Below are 20,287 nucleotides of genomic sequence, written 5' to 3'. Positions count from 1 at the left end.
GGTCGAAAATGCTTTATAAAATTGTCTTTGCTTTCAAGAGATTAATGCGAAATAGAATGGAATTCTCAAACATTAAGGCATGTCAAGGGTTTGTGGGACTCTAGCTGACTACATCTTATGGTCTGTTCTCATGCACATTTTTAAACTGATGGGCAAATTACATCAAGAAAAACTCAAGGCTAATTGGTCATTATTCAACCTCTCTAAAAATCCCCTGCAATTACAGAGTTAACGTGTAGAGCCTTCCTAGCTTTCTCTATATCTCCCTATTTTATTTTTCTGCCTACTGTGAATCTGCTAACTTTTTTACTGGTGTTGAGATAAAACTCTCTGCTTATGGCTTTTCAGTCAAGATTTTTAAACAGTCTTAAAGGGCTTTCAAATTAATGTCTTACAAATTAAAACAGCTCTGCTATAAACAACGATCTAGACACCTTTTTAAAATGTAAATTTAAATAAACCTGTCAGGTTTGCCTAACAATTGCTTAGGATGACAGAACAGCTAATTGAAGGATTGATAGCTTAAAAGAAAATAACTAGATAAGTGCTTATAGAAGTTAAGATCACAGATGATCAAACAGGTCAAAATCTTGAGCTCATAGCAATAATATAAGGTATCTCTATCTATCATAAAAATTGCTTTGTCTGCCACACAGAGGCCATAAAGAAAATCAAACAAACAAAAAAACAGCTCTGCTAAAATACTTCTCCATCTGCATTGATTAGTTAAGCAAATCCAACTAGCCAACAAAAAATAGATTTGTGACTAAAAGTTACGGCTATTTAGATATTTTGTTTTCCTTATACAATTCAGCCAGTCCTAGCTAAAATGTAAATATTGAAAACTAAAACCTTCACTCATTTGAAATCGGAAAAAAAAAAAAAGTCTTCCAAAACCAAACCACAATGGAAACTGCTTTGCCCAATTTTGTTCCATATCCTTCATTAAATTACCTATTGGGGTAAATAAAGGTTAGCCATGTGATATGGTTTGGCTGTGTCCACACCCAAATCTCATCTTGAATTGCAGCTCCCACAATTCCCACATGTTGTGGGAGGAACCCAGTGGGAGATAATTAAATCTTGGGGGTGGGTCTTTACTGTGCTGTTCTCTTAATAGTGAATATGTCTCACAAGATCTGATGGCTTTATAAGAGGGAGTTTCCCTACACAAGCTCTCCCTTTGCCTGTCACCATCCATCTAAGATGAGTTGCTCCTCCTTGCCTTACACCATAATTGTGAGGCCTCCCCAGCCATGTAGAACTGTGAGTCCATTAAACTTCTCTTTTACTTCCCAGTCTTGTATATGTTTTTATCAGCAATGTGAAAATGGACTAATACAGACAATTGGTACATAGGGTGTGGTGCTGCTGTAGATAATGTGGAAGCAACTTTGGAACTGGGTAACAACCAGGGGTTGGAACAGTTTGGAGGGCTCCGAAGAAGATATGAAAATGTGGAAAGTTTGGAACTTCCTGGAGACTTTGTTGAATGGATTTGACCAAAATGTTAATAATGAGGACAACAAAATCCAGGCTGAGGTGGTCTCAGATGGAGATGAGAAACTTGTTGGGAACTGGAGTAAAGGTGACTCTTGCTATGTTTTAGCAAAGAGACTGGTGACATTTTGCCCCAGTCCTAGAGATTTGGGAAACTTTGAACTGGAGGGAGATGATTTAGGGTATCCAGAAGAAGAAACTTCTAGGCAGCAAGACATTCAAGATGTGACTTGGGTGCTGTTAAAAGCATTCAGTTTTAAAAGGGAAACAGCATAAAATTTCAGAAAATTTGCAACCTGACAATGTGATAAAAATGAAAAAGCCATTTTCTGAGGAAAAATTCAAGCCAACTGCAGAAATCTGCATAAGTAATGAGGAGCCAAGTGTTAATCACAAAGACAATGGGGAAAATGTCTCTAGGGCATGTCAGAGACCTTTGCAACAGTCCCTCCCATCACAGGCCAAGAGGCCTAGAAGGACAAAATGGTTTTGTGGGCCAGGCCCAGGGCCCCTCTTCTCTGTGTAGCCTAGGGACTTGGTGCCCTGCATCACAGCTGCTCCAGCCATGGCTAAAAGGAGCCAAGAAAAAGCTTGGACTGTTGCTTCAGAGGGTGCAAGCCCCAAGCCTGGGCAGCTTTCATGTGATGTTGAGTCTGCAGGTGCCTGGAAGTCAAGAATTGAGATTTGGGAACCTCCACTCAGATTTCAGAGGATAAATGGAAAAGCCTGGATTCCCAGGCAGAAGTTTTCTGCAGGAGTGGGACTCTCATGGAGAATTGCTGCTAGGGCAGTATAAAAGGGAATTGTGGGGTTGGAACCCCCACACAGAGTCCCTACTGGGAGCTGTGAAAAGAGGGCCAATGTCCTCAAGACTCCAGAATGGTAGATCCACTGACAGCTTACACTATTTTCCTGGAAAAGCAACAGATATTCAATGCCAGCTCATGAAAGCAGCCAGGAGGAAGGCTGTGCCCTGAAAAGTCACAGGGGCAAAGCTATCCGAGACCATGGGATCCAACTGCTTGCACCAGCATGACTTGGATGTGACACATGGAATCAAAGGAGACCATTTTGGAGCTTTAAGATTTGACTCCCCTGCTTGATGATTTCAGACTTGCATGGGGCCTGTAACTCCTTTGTTGGGCCAATTTCTCCATTTGGAATGGCTGTATTTAGTCAAGGCCTATACCCCATTGTATCTGGGAAGTAACTAACTTGCTTTTGATTTTACAGGCTCATAGGCAGAAGAGACTTGATTTGTCTCAGAGGACACACTGTACTGTGGACTTTTGAGTTAATGCTGAAACGAGTTAAGACTTTGGGAGACTGTGGGGAAGGTGTGATTATTTTTGAAATATAACGACATGAGATTTCAGAGGAGCCAAGGGTGGAATGATATGGTTTGGTTGTGACCCCATCCAATTCTTATCTTGAATTGTACCTCTCACAATTCCCACATTGTAGGAGGGACCTGGTGGAAGGTAATTGAATCTTAGGGGTGGGTCCCTGCCGTGCTGTTCTTGTGATAGTGAATAAGCCTCATGAGATTTGATGGTTTTATAAGGGAGAGTTTCCCTGCACAAGCTCGCTTTTTGTTTGCCACCATCAATGTAAGAAATAACTTGCTCCTCCTTGTCTTCCTCCTCAGCCATGTGGAACTGAGAGTCCATTAAATCTCTTTTTCTTCCCAGTCTTGGGTATGTCTTTATCAGTAGCATGAAAATGGACTAATATACCATGTTAACAGAAATATAATTTGTATCTAAAACTCTTTTATAAACAGGTGAGTCTGTATGTTGTACTGTGTCTAGACTAATATTTTAAAATAAAAGCAATAATATTTTTCGGTGTATACATGTGTTTAGGTATTTATGTACATATACATGTATTAAACTGTATGTTGTCACTACCTGGTAAAAACTGTTATAGCCAACCAGAAATCCCTTAAGAAATTCTATTCAAATTGGCTTAAATGCATTAGAGCTTACATAAACTATATAGTAATCAACACAAATTCCTTTTTGTTCACACGACTTGAGTGATTCTTTAAAAAGCTGGTTTTTATATTGTTGGTAAAATAAAAATAAATGTCTTCAAAATAGTCAGAATAACTTTTGCCTGGTGTTACTCATCAGACAATTTTATATTTGTCTCTTTTTAGTGTCTGATACAAAGGTTATGAAGCTATAAATTTAGTTGAACACTGAATAATCTTTGATTGTATAATTATTTGATAAGGATAATTTAATATTGTTGGTTTAACAAGAACAGCTGTATCTTCTGAGTCACCAGAAAATATCCATATTTTTTTAAATTGGGTAAACACCTGATATTCACAGGGTATAAAAATGATTAAGAGAAAAGGAACTTGAAATGTTGACTAACTTTGTCTAATATCTTAGGTTTCATAAGTAATCTAGTTATAATACTTAAAAATAAAGCAGGTAAATGTAAATGAGGCAAATATTTATAAATAAACTTTTCATGTAATTTAAAACCTTAAATTTTGTTACCTTAATTAAGTGATAGATTAAATTGTTGGGTAATTTCCAAATAAGATAAAAACTCAAATATATTACTGATAATAATATGTTTGTTCTTGACTTCTTAAAATTTTATAAAAAGATTAAATATACCACATTATTGGGTGTATTTATATAGATAACAATTATGTTGTGAGGAAACAGGTTTCTAAAAACTGTAAAATGGTTTTCACCTATCAGATACTGATCCATGATGGTTCAAAACTGCTTGCTAAAAATTAAGGTTACTGAGAGTTGTAACTAATTATTATATATATAATTCTGTATATAAATGTACCAAAATAAGATGTTTTTAATGACAAAAAAATTAAAAGGAAGGCATAAAAATGTGTATACTTTGAGAAAAAATAATTTCATCTACTTCAGAGGTTATTTAAAGGTTGTTGAAAAATATAGATTTATGAATGAAATAAAAAGATAGAAAGAAAAAATAGGAGCAAAAGATGTGAAGAAAGTTACAGGCATGAAAATGTATTTTTGGTAAGGAAGGTTAAAAAAGAATTAATTTTGAATGAGAAAGAATCTTGTGTGATAAATTTTTGTCCTAAAGTAAATGACTGATTATTTAAGTAAAAGGAAATAGAGGACAAAGAGAAAGTCTAAACATGTTGTCAGATGTTTCATAATAAGGTTATTAAGTCATAATAAGGTTATGAAGGATACTTCGGATAAAATGGGTTTTGTGTGTGACCAAGTTGCCTATAATTAGCACTCATATAATTGGACACACTCTTCCTGTGTCTGATTAAATTCAAGTATCTCTTTCATCAGTTTTGACTTCCAGTTTATCTAAATAGGCTTTCCAAAAGAAGGAGAAATCACATAAAAGGAGTTTTTTTTTAAACTATATTTTGTAACTGGAATAAAAAATAATTCACATTTTATCAGTATAATTAGGAAATTATATTATTATATTTATTTATATATTATATTTATTGTTATATTTATTAGGTTATTGATTACTTAGAAATAGTGAACTGGGCTTAAGGTTTCCTATATCTATGTGCCTTTATATACTGCTTTTAAGTCTTTTATTATTCTGGTTAAATAAATGACTATTATTTCATAGTGACATGTACTCTCACTTTAATCAAATATTTTGAATATTTTGATATCTTTGACAGGCTGCCCCAAGATAAACATTCTAAATTAATTATTTTTGACCTAGGATTAACTTTGAGATTTATCCACTTGGGCTCCTGTAGAGCATCAAAGAATGCATCCCTCATCTTGTAGAGACAGTAAATTATTAGGCTTATTTGGTAAATTGTATGGGAAACACTGTCAAATGATAAGTGATGTTGGATCTTCATTCAGTTACATTTATGGGTATGTTCTAAAATTTTATAAAACTTTTAATAATCAACTATGTGTTCAGTCTTATTCTGGATATGACATTTTATGCCATAAAAAAGTAATTAAATTTTTTTGTCAATTACTGATTATAATAAATTTCCATCAGATTTTCAACCATGGCTATTCTAAATTTTTGTCATCCACAGTTATTGCTTTAAATTCTTCTCTAAAGGCATTTGCAATCAAATTCCTGGAAAAGACTCTAAAAAGTACTCTAAAATACACTTTTCTAGTAACTTTAAGATCAGTGGACTAAATTGAATTTTTTCAAAACTCTAATGAAGAAACTGATGGGTTCATAAAACTGCTAATCATGCTCAAGCAAAATAAAAATAATTACATGAGAGTGAATAACTGATGTTTTATGACTTTTAATCGAAACACTGTTGATCCTTACTTAAAGACATTGTTTTTCATATTTAAGAAAGATTTCTTTAGTAAGCTATCTATAGTTTACAGCAATTTTGTAAAGTATACTTTTGTAAACAAAGAAACAAATCTTTGATTTATATGCCTACCTGATTATTGTGAAATTTGAAAACTATTTGTGAGTACTCTTATGTCAATATGGTTATTTGCATATCTAATAATAATCTGCTCTCTCTTTATGGCCGGATACAACTGGTTATGTTACCAAGGCTTTGATTAAAATGTATTTGAGCATGTGCATAGAATGCCTGGGTTCAAGGGTTCTTAGCCTTTCAGTGAGTAAATAAAAATTGTCACTTCTGTGTAGGCTCAGGAACTTTAAGACTGTAGCTAAAATTTAAAATCTGCATTAGTTTGGGTTCCTAACCTCAAAAAGTTTTAAAATCTGAGATCCTATGTGATCTATGTAGAGAGAAAAAGTAATGTTTTTAAAGAAAAGCTGCAATATGCCTGTTATTAGATTATAACTCTATGTATTGTTTTCAAGTGTTTTTAATCTACCTGTAAACGAGACTAGATCCTTAATTCTTCTATATTCCTCCAATAACACTTTTTTCATGAAATTATTAAAAAAATTAGCAACTGCGGTGTTCCTAAAGCCCAATAAGCTAATACTAGGTGAATTTTAAGGAACAAGTCTTGTGTCTGATGCATGCACCATACAAAAAGTTCCCTAAACTGCCTGATGTCATACCAGAGACATTTAAACTACAAGCTGGATGAGAAATTGATGTTTTCATGCTGTAGAAAACTTTTTCCAAGACACTGAAACAAGACTATATATTGTAATAAAACTTCTCACCCTTCTCAATGTCTGCGTTTTCTACTTGTCAGGGTAACAGTCATTTGATTTATTCAACTGGATGCCTTTAAGCAGAGGTTTTTGCATCAAAAACATTATGCAAACTGAGATTGACACATTACTATTAATTTTACTTTGTATTCTCCTTTTTTAGACTTTATGTTTGTTACTAGTTAAATTTTTGCAGAAGTACAACCCTTAATAAAATAATACTGGGTCAGCACTTTGAAATTGATAGCAAAATAATATGAAACAGACAAAATTGAACTTATTAGTGGACTCTAGGTAGACTTAGCCTCAGGACTACTCCCTTCAAACCTTTCATGTTGCTCAAATGTGGCTAAAAGGGTTTTGAAACTGACTCTAAGCTATCAATCACTCCCTTCAATGTGGGACTAGACTAACAAACTACAATAGGTCCATCCTGGCCCCAAGGGACAATAAAAACCTAATAACAGATGACTGATCAGTGATGCTTTTGGAGAAAGATATTGATCAAAAGGCAGAAATGTGAACATTGTCAGATCAAAATGGAGTGACTTGCGTTAAAAAAAATCCTGACAAATAGAGCCAGGAAGGTTATAAAGAAAGGGTTATTATGCATAAATGCTTGACAACCAAAACTATCACCAATGACTGCCAAAACTGCAAACTTGCACAAAGGCCATCAAAATCTATTTTTTGATACTTCAGAGAGAACATTTGCCCAACAAATGCATATCTAATTTCTGACTAGCATCACCCTTCTTATTGATCCTTTTGGTCAAGGATAATTATCTCAAAACAATTATATAATTTTCTTAAATTGTTTTTAAACTTTTGTCTTCATTTACCTCCTTGGATATATACATAGTTCATTATAGCACACATATTCCCATTGCAATGGTCTGTTTCTGAATGTATATAATTTTCTTTTAGAGATCTTCTGTTTGTTATTTAGATTGAAGCTGTAAACATAATTAAAGTGCTTCTCTGAGTCATGTAAGTCTTGATAGCAAATTATCAAACCTAAAGAGGGGTCTTGAGAACCTCAATTTGTAGCCAAGTTGGACAGACGTGTAGGTAACCTGGGGACCTTTACTTGCAATTGGTATATGAAGTGGGAAGCAGTCTTGTGAGACTCAGCCTTTAATCAATGGGATGTGCACTAACTTCAGGAAGTCATTGTCATAATTGAATTGTAGGACACTCGGTGCCCAGAGTTGAAGAATTGGTTAATAAGAGCAAAACTTCCACACATATGGTATCACAGTAAAGTTTTGAGAGTGTAGTGAAGTGTTGAGTATTTAGAATAGAGATAAACAAGGAGTTCTCATTTCACAGAGAGGCCAAAATCAAACAGACTTTAAAAAAAACAAAAACAAAAACAAAAAAACCTTCTTTAAAACTGTTAAATCCCAATTAAAATGACCAGAACACCCAATTCCTCAATTCTAATTGAAATTATTCAGGCCAATTAGAGCCAACAGTAATTCCATCCAATTCCCATTCACAGTATTAATAAAACCTTTAATTTACATATAAAGTGTGATTATTTTTTCTTTCTTTTATGGGCTTAGTACAAAACTTAAACTTTTAAATATATTGACAGGGTAAATTTACACAGGACTAATAAAAGCTGCCTACTGGATATGTTACATGAATTTTAATTTAGCAAAAGAAAGGAATTCTTTACTTTTAGCTAAAAATACTATGTACACAATTACAGTTATAACTCTAAGTAATTATTTCATAATGTTGACATTACAGAAAAGTCAATAACTTAAGATGTGATTTTTAAAAATTTTGACAAAAGTTATAATTTAAAACAAAACAACTCAATGTTTAGGCCTAAAATGAGAGCCTTGCCAAGAATGGCATAACCACATATCCCTCTGCCCACACAAAGGGGAAATGTCATATACCTCTCAAATTATATGACTCATTCACTACCTGAGAGATATAGAACATATGACCTAGGTCACTCTGGAGGAGTCAGAACATATTTTAAAAGATAATTATAAGAAATAAGTCACTTTTACAGTTACTGTGAAAACAATACAAATTCACTGTGCTATTTGTACAGCATTCCAACTGTGTTCCCTAGATTAAGCAATTTGCTTCTCTCTGGCAAATGCCAACATGAATATATTAGGGTCTCCCATTGCATTTCTTGAACACAGGCAAACATAGGACCAGGTACTGTGTTAGGTTCTGGTGTATAAGGGTAAACAAACATGACGCGATCCTGGATTTCGTAGACTTTATTAGTCTCGTCACAAACATCACACAACCAGAATGCAATGGAATATGACATTGCTGGTTTATTCTTCCTAAGGGAAATACCTTCTCTACTGTTTTTTCACACAGTAAGAAGAGATTGGTTCACTGTCAGAAAATGCAAGCTTATCTACAAATAAGCTTGTTTCTGCCCATTGTTTCTGTCAATTGTTTCTACCCAACATTTATGGTTGTATAAACTACTGGGCTATTGGTTCTAATTTTAGTTAAGTAAAATAAACATAGATGACATTTCCAAACTCTTTGTATGTAAATTAATTTTATAGTAAAAATATAAGTTTTCAAAGTCTGTGATTGTCTCATGAATATTTACAATGAGTGTTTTTCTACTCAGCTTTTCGTTTTCTTCTAAGGTACAAGTAATTTCATCTTTGCATCAATGATTTCTTTTCATTTGAAATTTGTACCATTATGAATATTTCTTAATGTACAACTATGAAGAGGCTAACTGACCCTTTCATAAATAGACATGTTTTCATATAAAAGGTCCATTTTGCTACAGGTTGAGGCAGATGAATCACCAAAGATCAGGAGTTTGACACCAACCTGGCCAACATAGTGAAACCCTGTCTCTACTAAAAATACAAAATTTAGTTGGGCTTGGTGGCACTTGCCTATAATCCCAGCTACTCTGGAGTCTGAGTCAGGAGAATCGCTTGAACCCGGGAGGGTTCAACTGGCTTCAGCAATATAATAATCTGAAGAATTAATTATTCAGGAACAGGTTTTCTCTCGTTCCCCAACCCTACCACTTTTCTTTCTAATGCCACTTCCAATTGAAAAATATTTCAAATCTAAGCTACTTGTATTGCTGCATAATGCTAAACTGTGCAATATTATGCTACATTCCATCTGACATTAGTTAATATGATAGGATGTTGAATATTTAATTTTCATTTAAATATGTGTTTTAGGTATAGATATGTTTCAAGATGCTTCCTATAATTCAGAATTTATGTTGCAAATTTGTTTGCAGATAGCCCTTATTGTGGTCACTAAGACTAAACATATATAACATTCATTGTATTAAATGTGCTTTTCCCACTGAAATGTTACAAATTATTGGCATTTATTTGAAGAACTTGTTAAGTATCTAAAATTTTGTACCCGCTAGTATCTGGAATATGCCTTGAAGCAAGTTCTGTTTACAGACAAAGTCTGTAAGATATCCAAATACCACTGTGATGTGTTTACAGTTTATAAAAGAATTAAATATCAAGTTCTTTTGGGTGCGGATTTCTAAATGAGCATTAAATGAATTGCGGGAAAAAAGTAGAAAATTTTCATATCTGGCACATGTGAAATGAATGAATAATTGCATTCATCTCTTTTTCACAGCTTATTTTTGGTTGCTAAGGGGATCTCTAATGGTCATTAAGGTCAAGACAGGGGATTAGTTTACTTTTATAAATGGATTTCACCTGGAAATGTCATTTCTATGCACTCAACTGTATCATCTTGGGTCTATGAGCAACGATGCTGAACTACAGACAGATGGAGAATTTTGAAAAGAGTTCCAACTAATTCTGACAGCCATCACTTTCCACCCCCCTTGGTTAAAAATTAACTTCCAATAGTAGGAAAAAGATAATGAAACCTACCCAATATCTACAAAAGATGTTAAATATCACAAATTTTTATCCATTTCTTTTTTTGGGAGGCAGAATGAGTTGATCTAGGGAGATATGAAGATTATTAAATAAACTCAAAGTTCATTACATAATACCGCCTGCCAAATTAAACTTAAAGGCATGAGGAAGCAGCCTCCACAGAAAAATAATTGTCATAGGAATCAAAATGTATTGTGTTGGTTACAAAGAAGTGCTAAAGTTCACCTGTACAGAGTTTATTTAGTTCAATTAGTTCTCAAGGTTTGTCCTTTAAAGCTTCCAGTGAAAGGAAAGACAGCAATGGAACATTTTTTCAAGACCATCAAAGTATTTAAAGTATTTAAGGGAGTACCTTTGGCTGGCTGGGTACTACAAAGAGCCAATTAGGGTTGTTCACTGCTTTAAAGCAGGCAAGATAGCTAAAAGGGAAGACTCTCTCATTATAGGCTTTGAAAGCAATATTTAGGATCATGAACTTTTAGCCTTTAGCAGTGTAAGTACCAAACTGCTTGAATGATTTATTCTTTAGAGGGCAAGTATAAGGGGGGCTTTATCAAATTAATGGCCAACACATGTATTTAGTGGAAGCATTAAGCTGGAGTTAAACACTGATTTTTAAAAAGTCCACATGAAGGATGGCCAAGATACATAGGCCTGTGTTGCTGTAATTACCAATAGATGTTCTACTTTTTTCTACCATGTATATCTCTTTTTGATACCTTCTATTTCCTCCTGGCTTTGCTGCTCATGTGCCAGTGATGGCCAGGCAGGGAAATACAACCCTTATTGATACCAATTTTTGGCTTTCTCTTTTTAAAATTAAAAAAAAAAAAAACTTATTAGGAAAAGAGGAAAGAATGGTTATGAAGGAAAATTGGTAGATTTTTATAAGATACATAAGTAAAAAACAGTAATGTAAAAAAATGTATGTTACAGTAGTGTAAAAATGTAAAAATGTCATAGCATTAATCATTATAATAAAGATAAATTAGTTTGAGCTGGGATGAAAACTTGAGGACAGGTACTTAGTTGATGGAGTCAGTAGAATTGAATAATGTAGTTATGGATCATTTGTGCATAGAGAATGATTTAATTAAGAAATTCAGAAAATAATGTTCTAATTTTAAGATATACCTATATATATCTATACCTATGTGGGGGAGGGAGTGAATATAAACAGATTAGACTTCGAGCAATCACTCTAATACAATAAAAACGAAATTTCAGTTTCATTATCAAAAGAATTTAAATATGCACAGCAAAAGAAATAGTCCACAAAATAAAAAGACAACCTGCAGAATGGGAGAAAATATTTGCAAACTATGCAACTGACAGGGTACTCAAATCCAGAACTTAAAAGAAACTCAAACAACTAAAAACAAACTAAACCCATTAAAAGGTGGGCAAAGGATATGAATAGACATTTTTATTTCTTTCTTCTTCTTTTCTTTTTTTTTTTTTTGAGATAGAATTTCCCTCTTGTCACCCAGGCTGGAGCACAATGGAGCGATGTTGGCTCACAGCAACCTCCGCCTCCCGGGTTCAAGCGATTCTCCTGACTCAGACTCCAGAGTAGCTGGGATTACAGGTGAGTGCCACCAAGCCCAACTAAATTTTGTATTTTTAGTAGAGACAGGGTTTCACTATGTTGGCCAGGTTGGTGTCAAACTCCTGATCTTTGGTGATTCATCTGCCTCAACCTCCCAAAATGCTGGGATTACAGGCGTGAGCCACTGTGCCCAGCCAAACAGACATTTTTCAAAAGGAGACATACAAATGGCCAACACATATATGAAAAAATGATCAATATCACTAATCAGATACATGTAAATTAAAACCACAATGAGATATCATCTTACACCAGTTAGAATGGCCATTATTAAAAAGTAAAACAACAACAGATGTTGGCAAGGATGTGGTGAAAGGGAACACTTACATACTGTTGTTGGGAAAGTAAATTAGTACAACCTCTATGGAAAACAGTATGGAGATTTCTCAGAGAACGCAAAGCAGAATTATCATTTGACCTAGAAATCGCACTACTGAGTATCTACACAAAGAAATCATTTTATAAAAAAGATACCTGCACTCATATGTTTTTCAGACTATTCATAATAGCAAACATATGGAATCAATCTAAGTGTCTATCAATAGATGATTGTATAAAATTAAATGTGATATATAAAATGTGATATATTTATAAGTAATGTGATATATGTATATCATATTTATATATATCACATTTACTTTTTGTTTTCTATTGTATGTACATATATATTTTCTGTACTTGTCCTTTAGACATTCCATACACAATGAAATACAAAAAGCCATAAAATAATAAAATTCTTACAAAAGCCATAAAAAAGAATGAAATTGTCTTTTGTAGCAACATGGATGAAACTGGAGGCCAATATCTTAAGTGAAACAACTCAGAAACAGGAAGTCAAATACTACATGTTCTTGCTTATAAGTGGGAGCTAATAATGTGTACATGTGGGTATAGAGTGAGAAGGAATAAATAATGAAGACTCAGAGGGTGGGATGAGGGAGAGGAATGAGGGGTGAGAAATTACTTAATGGGCACAGGGTACATTATTTGGGTGATGGTTACACAGAAAGCCCAGATATTACTATTGTACAATATGTTTATGTAACAAAACTGTAGTGTGCCCCTTAAATTTATACAAATATAAGAATTTAAATGTGGCATATCTTTGAAAGGTCATATAGTATATGTAAGCATTTTATGTTGGAAGGTTTGGGAAAAACTAATCTCTTAACATCTCTTTTCTGGAATCAAAACCAACTGAGAAATAGACATAAATAAGATCTAGGATGGGAGTACTAACAAAATATAGGGCTTTCTACTACTTCTTCCCTAAGTTTAAATCTTGGTTCTTATCAAGCCAGCCTCATGAAGAAACATGACCTACCCAATGTGCTTTGAACACAAATAAGCAAAAATGGAAATGCTAAGAGGACAGTGGGGCTCTGGGCTTGTGTACTGACACTGGCTGTTTACTGTATGTAAGTAAAAACTGGGAGAACAAAGGCCACAGGAAGGCAGAGAGTTGAGAGAATGTAGCAAGAGGATTGGCCACACATGAAATAGAGTAGTAATGCTCTATACTTTAACTCAACCCAACAGAGCAATGTGGAACAATGAATGGATGATAGTATTTTATAATCCCAGATTAGATAAATCATTTCTTTTTTTGGGAAGAGTGAATAAGAAAGTAAAGAAATAAGTTTCTCTATTTCTTCTCAGAGAGAGAGAAGAAATGTTACTATTTCATGGTTACATGAAAGAATATACAAAGATGAAGAAAATTTTTATTCCTTACACTACCTTTTCATTTTTCTGCTTGAATTATTTAAAACTTTTGGTTGCAATTGACAGAAAATAAAAGTGGCTCAACACAGAAGACCTGTACATGAAAGTTTATAGCAATTTAATTTGTAATAGTTCCAAAATAGAAACAACCAAAATGTCCTTCAGTAGGTAAATGGTTAAACAAATTGTGGTACATTCACACTGTAGAATATTGTTAAGCAATAAAATGGAGTGAAGTACTGATATATGCATCTGCATCAACTTGGATAAATCTAAAGGACATTAAGCTGATTGAAAAATAACGCCAATCTCAAAGGGTCCATGAAGCTGGGGAAGATGTCAGAGATTAAGGCTTACAAGATTCTTATACCTTGTAACCTGGGACACAAAGTCTCCTACAGTCTTAGGGAAGACAAAATTTTGGATCAGTCCTCTTGGAACCAATCACTATTGTCAGTAAGACCAAATATGCTGATGGGCCTTAATGTGCTGGTGGGGAAAACAGGGGTGTGTGTGTGTGAGAGAGTGTGTGTCTGTGTGTGTGTGTGTGTGTGTGTGTGCAAACAGGGATAGCTCCATTGGGACCTCACTGAGGAAAGGAGTGGTTTCCCAAAGAAGTGAGATGTTTTAATCAAATTCAGGTTACATGGACCTGGCAAAATAGCAGATGTCTACTGTACTACTAAAATATCACAGTGACAACTATGTAGATATGAACAAATATTTGATACTTTAACTTGTAAAACATTTAAATATTACTAAAATACAACAAAGAATATTTATGGGTTTGAATGTTACTTACTTTTAGAAAGAAAAGACTAGAAAGACTGAACAAAATTTAGTAATTAACCAAAAGCCTAAAAGAAACATAGTTCCAGGATGAGTGGCAAAATAAATCTCAACATTGCATTGTAAGTGAAGATGGTACGAAAAATCAGAAATTCACCAGTCTTTAAATTACATAGAAAACTAAGATTTTATATGTAAAACGATTAGTAGTTGAAACAGGTTAAAGTTTTAGAAAATAAGTACGGGCTCTCTAACATTGATCTAATAATTAAAAATACCCATGTATGCATTCAAACTTAGAAAATACCTTTTATATAGGCCCAAAACCCCTGTGATGATTATTAAGCTCAGTGGTAGATGGGGACATTTTGCTGAGTTTGGGCCCTTTTAGGTAATGCTCTGAAGCACAAGATAGGAAAGAGGTTGCTGGTTGCCAGGGATGTACACTGAGTGAGAAGATTCTCTTCAAAGTGTAGGAGCAAAGATAACTGAAGACTAATAAAATAGTCTGATCTTTCAGACTTAATTTTAGATTAATATTTTTAACTTGATATGAAGAATTCAGGGGAGTAGAGCAGTTGGAAAAATAGAAAATTGTGAAGTAGCATTTTGTATTAAGAACTGTGGGCAAGGCGTGGTGGCTCACGCCTGTAATCCCAGCACTTTGGGAGGCTGAGGCGGGTGGATCATGAGGTCAGGAGATCGAGACAATCCTGGCTAACATGGTGAAACACCATCTCTACTAAAAATACAAAAAATTTAGCCGGGCATGGTAGCACGTGCCTGTAGCTCCAGCTACTTGGGAGGCTGGGGAAGAAGAATTGCTTGAATTCAGGACGAGGAGGCTGCAGTGACTGGAGATCACTCCACTGTACTCCAGCCTAGGTGATAGAGCAAGGCTCCATCTCAAAAAAAAAAAAAAAAACCCTGTGGCGGAAGAATCTACATTAACAATTGTTATTGAGAAGAACAGGAGGGGTTAAAAATTTTTAAAAAGACTTACAATGATTCTGAAATAATCACACTGAAGGAGATAATGGGAAAGGGATGTGTGCCAAAGGTGGTGGTATTAGAAAGGATTTCCAGCATTTCATATTTGAGAAGTGGCTTACAGAGGAGAATATTATTCTGCAGGGACGAGAAATAAGGCTGAAGACATGGTATTTGTGTCCAAGGTCCTGATCATTGAACTATTTTCCTCTCATATCTCTACTCTTCTTGATTATACCAAACATACACCCTTCAACTTCCATCTAGTTCAAAGTATAAGAATGCATATATATTTTTTTAAATTATGACTTCTGGAAAATTTTGTCTTATATCTCACTTGGGCACACACATACAGGTACTCCTTTACTTTTATTGAGGTTATGTCCTGATAAACCCATTGTAAATTCAAAGTCTCATTAAGTCGAACTGTGTGGCTGACTGGGAGCTACGGCCTGCTGCTGCTGCTCAGCATTATGAGAGAACCAGTACAACTATTGTTTTTCACTTTTAGTACAGTATTAAATACATTACATGAGATGTTCAGTACTTTATTATAAAATAGCCTTTGTGTCAGATAATTTTGCTCAACTGTAGGCTAATGTAAGTGTTCTGAGCATATTTAAGGTAGGCTAGGCTAAGCTATGTTTGATAAGTTGGGCATATTAAATGCATTTTTGACTCACAATATTTTCAGCTTATTATGGGTTTATCAGGACATAACCTGAGGAACATCTGTATATACATATAAATGACAGAAATATCTCAGAACTAACCTTCCCCAACAGGTCTTAACTTGAGGGACTAATCCCTATAGTGGCTGTTAGTAGAACTTAACATTTGCAAAGCTTGAGTGATTTTTAAGATGATGTTCACTCAGAGAAGTATGGACTATCTATCAATTACTACCTTTTGGGGGAAGTCACAGGAGGGGATAAGCTTAGTACTCTGCATATACCTTTCAAAAACAATTGCACTGTGCTAATTCCTGAAACATACATTTATATTTTGTCTTAATGTCCCAGTTGTGCCTTCAGACTTTGAATATGGAGTCTTAACACAAAAAAATTCAGTATGTAAACCATTGATTTTGTAACATATCTTACCTTTAGTGGTTAACAACTTATGAGCAAGTTGTGAATATGCAAAAAGCAATATGTGTGATAGTTTGGTTGTAAAAGAAACAACATTCTTGAAAAATCAGTCCGTAGGATTTGTGAATGCCTTCGGTGACACTAATGACTTTTCTACATGTACTAGTAACAATATTTTTGTTTTAATTTTTTAATTTTCTGAGATGGAGTCTTGCTCTGTTGCCCAGGTTGGAGTACAGTGGTGCAATCTTGGCTCACTGCAACCTCTGCCTCCCAGGTACAAGCGATTCTCCTGCCTCAGCCTCCCAAGTAGTTGGGATTACAGATGCCTGCCACCATGCCTGGCTAATTTTTATATTTTTAGTAGAGATGAGGTTTCACCATGTTGACCAGGCTGGTCTTGAACTCCTGACCTCAAGTTATCCGCCCACCTTGGCCTCCCAAAGGGCTGGGATTACAGGAGTGAACCATTGCACCCAGTCTATTTTTGTTTTTAATATAAACAATGTGAGCTAGATATAGTTTGCTCATAATTATGAAATGCATTGAATAAATCTCAAATCTGGATATAATTTACCAAACTTCATCCACATATTAAAGCTAATTATCAGTTACAAGTGAACAGGTGACTCAAATTTGTTTTCTGTAGTAGAGACGCTTTTTGTATAAACCATATGCAGTGTTAGCCACACTGTAGATAGAGGCATTTTATACCAACTTTAGTTCAAAAATCCCGATTCTGCTATTGTACGGCTGTGGAATTTTTGGCAAATTACTTAATTCTTCCAAGCATCTTCTCTTTTTTCAGTCAGAAAAGTAAATGTTATTTATAAATCATCCAAAATCCTCATAGCTATGTGTTTTAGAATTCAGTTGCTTTAGAAATGCAATATAATGTATATACTGTATTTATATATAACACCCTCACTCCTAGTAGGGTCTGGGCTAATACTCTATAATTGAACATTAACATTTCTGCAGCAAAGCCTCTGAATGCTTGTACTAAGCAGGGTAAAGACAGTTAGTAGACTCATATTAGCAGAAGTCAGGTTCTACAGACAAAAATTACACAAAACCTGATTTTAAAAATCTGTGGAGTTTTGGAATTGAATAAGAAGTTGTATATCCGTAACATTTACTTTTTAAAAAAGTGTATTTAATTGATAAAATGTATACATATTTATCACATTCAACATGAAATGTAACATCTACTTTAAAAGCTGAGCAGTAAGTGAAAAATGCATTTAAAACATTTATTATATGAAAAGAGCTCAAAAAACTATGACTGTTATTATGTGTTCATTAAGAAATGTGGACTGAGGGCTCCTTTACAAATAAGGGAACACTTTATAAGGCTTGTGGTTGGAAGCTGGTCTCAAAGTAAGGTCAGACTATCCTGATTCCAGAATTTGCAACTCCATTAACACCAAAGCAAGCTCTTATTGAGTAGTTACTATAGATATTTTCAAGTTATTTAAATATGAAAGTCAAAGTATAATATAAAACAAAATGCAGTTGTTATAAATATGAATCCCTTTTCAGTTTAACAATAAATTATGTATACATGTATACATATATGTATACATGTATATGTATAGCAGAACTTATACATGTATATATGTATAGCAGAACTAATCATATATATACATATATATGTACAGTTTTGCTATATATGTATGTGTGTGTATATATATACGTATATATGTATGTGTACGTATATATGTGAGTGTGTGTGTGTGTGTGTGTATATATATATAGAGAGAGAGTCAGTACTGCTGTAACTATTTTGAAAGTGCAAATTTGCTCCTATGGCATTGATACATTAGGGAACCATTAGAGCCTAATGTTAGTTTTGTACCTGGTTTCACAATCTTTCATCTGGATGAAACACTAGGTGAAAAGAAAACTGCACTCAGTAGAACTAAGCTACATCAGAATATTCAAAATGAACATATCTCAGGACAGTGGGCCACAGCCATCCACATCTGGTATTATAAATTCCTGTCTGAATTCAGATCACCCTCCTTCCATCACTTTCTAGTAACTCACAAGCTACAATTCTTCCACATCAACTTCCAAGCAAACTTCCCTTCTCAAGGCAAAGTGTCATATTTACCATAGTACTTATGTATTTCTTAAATATTTAACATATAAAACTGAGCCACTGTTTTTATTAGTTTCCTTTCTTTTAATGTGCCAGTAACAAACCTTTCGAGTGTTGTGCCACTAACCTCATTTTCCCCATAAACCTTGTGGTTTCATTGCACACGTTTGCATAGCAATTTGAGTTTTAGGAACACATATGCCATGTTATAGCAATGCTGTTGTTCATGACACTTGGTGTGTACTCTACCTACCTTTGGCATGTAAGCAAAGTCAAATATAACATCCAGGAATGTAAGAACATGTTCTTTAACTAACTTTAAAAAGTAGGAAAGCATAATATAATCTTATTTGTAAAAATGTTGCTCTACAAAAAACAAAATTTGTTTTACTTAGGTCTTAATAAAAGTGAATGAGAAAGATTGGTAGAATTAGCATTAATGTATTAAAAGTGATTATTTCAATCTGGTAAATAAAAAGACTCTCTTGAATATATTCCATTAAATCTCTACCATCATAACTTTCTAATTTCTGTTAATTTTATAGCCATTATTAATTTAGAACATTGTTGTTCCAAGTATGTTCTTAGGGACAGCACTAGTTCTTTAATGAAAGTACTTATATATTATATACCACATTTTTTAGATTCATAAGCAAGTATGCAGTGACTAAATGATGCTTTAAAATACTCCACCAAAGGAAAAAAGTAGGAAAAGAATACTCTGGACAAAATTTGATAATTGGATTCAGTGTTATAATAATGAGGATTCATTATAGTATTCTCACTTACAGAATTTTTAAAAACTTCAACATTTTAAAGGAATTTGAAAATTACTGGGTTAAGTAAAACAAGATTCTTGGTTAAGAGACCTCAGGGGCTTACATTGTCAATGTGCACCATCAGTCTCCCAGTATGCTGCATTTTCCATTCTTCTTTGACCCAGAACCCTTTCCTTGGCAGGGAATCCCAGGTAAGCTGTGTTTTATGGAACATACTTAACACATCATGATGTAGAAATAACAGTGACTACTCCAAAGTAATCTCAGAAATGCTGAACAGTGTAGCTCAGAAGAGACTGTCATCTATGTTTCTCTTGATCTACTGATTTACTATATAAAAATTATCATAGCATTATTTATAAAATTCACACAAAAATTTTACAAATATGTCCACGATGGTTTTAAATGTGAATAAAAATGAAAAGTGCAAAACAATATAAAAAGTATGATCCTACTTTCATTAAAAATCCCCAAGAATACAGGAGAAAAAAAAATATATATGACTAAAATAAATGTCTAGGCAAAAGACATTTCAATGGCAAAAACCGCAATTACTTTTGCACCAACCTAATATTAACAGTAGTTACACCTGGGAAAAATGACATTGGTAGGAGGTGAGGAGGAAGCACATTTACTTCATACTATTCTGTATCATTTTTTAGAACAACACATTTTTAAAT

Source organism: Aotus nancymaae, unplaced genomic scaffold, assembly GCF_030222135.1.
Source record: "Aotus nancymaae isolate 86718 unplaced genomic scaffold, 86718_ANA_hifiasm-v0.15.2.pri h1tg000059l, whole genome shotgun sequence".
NCBI lineage: Eukaryota > Metazoa > Chordata > Mammalia > Primates > Aotidae > Aotus > Aotus nancymaae.
Note: the sequence above shows the minus strand (reverse complement) of the source record.